This window comes from Austrofundulus limnaeus, unplaced genomic scaffold (genome assembly GCF_001266775.1).
Source record: "Austrofundulus limnaeus strain Quisiro unplaced genomic scaffold, Austrofundulus_limnaeus-1.0 Scaffold143, whole genome shotgun sequence".
NCBI lineage: Eukaryota > Metazoa > Chordata > Actinopteri > Cyprinodontiformes > Rivulidae > Austrofundulus > Austrofundulus limnaeus.
The window spans coordinates 316,197-317,852 of record NW_013952545.1 but is presented as its reverse complement, the minus strand read 5'-3'; positions in this window follow the sequence as shown (position 1 = coordinate 317,852).

The following is a 1,656-nucleotide window of genomic DNA, read 5'->3' as shown; positions in this document are numbered from 1 at the left end:
GATATTTTGAGGGTCAGAAGACAAAAAGTTTGGGAACCACTGCTTTATACAACACTGGTCAGTTTGCAAAAATATCTCATGAACCAAATCTCCAAGTGAGAACTTGTCTCACAGTTCAACATGGCTACAACTCAGTCACTTTTAGATTGAGCTCAAACTCGGTGTGGTTGTAGCTGAGAGTCATCCTGAACCCAATCTTGGAGCATTAACACATTTCACATGATCTCATAACGTTGCATGAGAAACTGCATAAAATAGTTAGAAGTCGACGGGTGATCTGCATTCTTCACCAAATGCAAGGCCTTTCTATATAAAGCCCTCATGCACATTCTAATACATGATAATTTTCTAATTTCCTAAATTCCAAAGCAAATAGTCAAGAGGTAAACTGTTAGGACAAATGCCCAAGATGACGTTGGTAAAACATCAGCGTTCCTGACATCTTGACCCGTCTCTGTCTGTAGGTGGGGCTGTGGTCTGCTGTTCCAGCTGCTGTCTGTCTCTCACAGCCGGTCCTCCTGCTTCGCAGTGCAGGAGACATGAAGACAAACATCCACACAGAGTCCCTGCACACACACACAYACACACATATACACACACACWCACAGAGCGAGAGACTGGGAGGAAAAGGAGATGTAAGAGAAGTTTAGGAAGTATCAGAGAGGGAGCTGCATGATGTACAACTGTAATTTGGAGCTGTAACAGCAGCTGAAATTGCCTTGCTTTATCAGTGGCAGTGTGACTCCCCACCCCCCTGTCCCTGTCCCTAATAAGGAAGCTTAAACAATATAATGAAATAAAGCAAGCAGAACACAGTTTTGCCGGTGATGTCAGCTCACTTCCGCCCTTCATCTTAGATCATTACAGCAGTGAAATTGTCATTATGTTCTTAATAAAACTCAGTCAGYGGCGTGCTATCTCCCATCTTTACGTTTTATTAGCCATGCTTATGAGAGATGAGGGGAGGATGATGAGACTAAGTGAGACGTCTCAGATAGGTGACAGTCAGATTACAGACTTATATCCTGCGAGGCTCCAACGAGTGCGGCTGTGGAGCAAAGACGAGGTAACTAACAGCCTCTGACGAGTTTGTGACATGTAGCAGGGAGTACTGCTGCTGTAATGAAGATATTGCAAGTTTTCTGCAAAAGCACAAATATGTAGAGCAAAGCACAAACAAATAAAGTTGGAATGACAGTATACGCACCAATGTAGAAGTAAGGATAATCAAACAGTTTAGCGTTTTATGTAACTCAGTGGAATCTATTTTGCATTTCTGTTATGAGACTTGCTGAAATTTGTTGAATCGTTAAAGCTGAAAGAAGCAATGTTTTGCTAAAAACTAAAAAGCACAAGAAAACTGAAATAAAGCTTTTACGCTGAAGAACATTTCAAAGATTCCAGTGATTGTAAAGGATTTTAATGTATTTCTATGGAGAAAATAACTTGTAAATAAAGTAAAACATTGTGAAAAGTACAAAATTCACTAAAATCAAAGGYCCATCTCCAGAATAAGTTGCGTGTTTTGATGAATGAAAGGCTAAACACTGCAAAAACTGTCCATCTAACCAAGTTTTAAAACCTTATATCAGCCAAAAAGTCTTTTTGATCTTGTTTTGAGACTGATTTACTAAACAAGAACTGATTGTGTAAGAA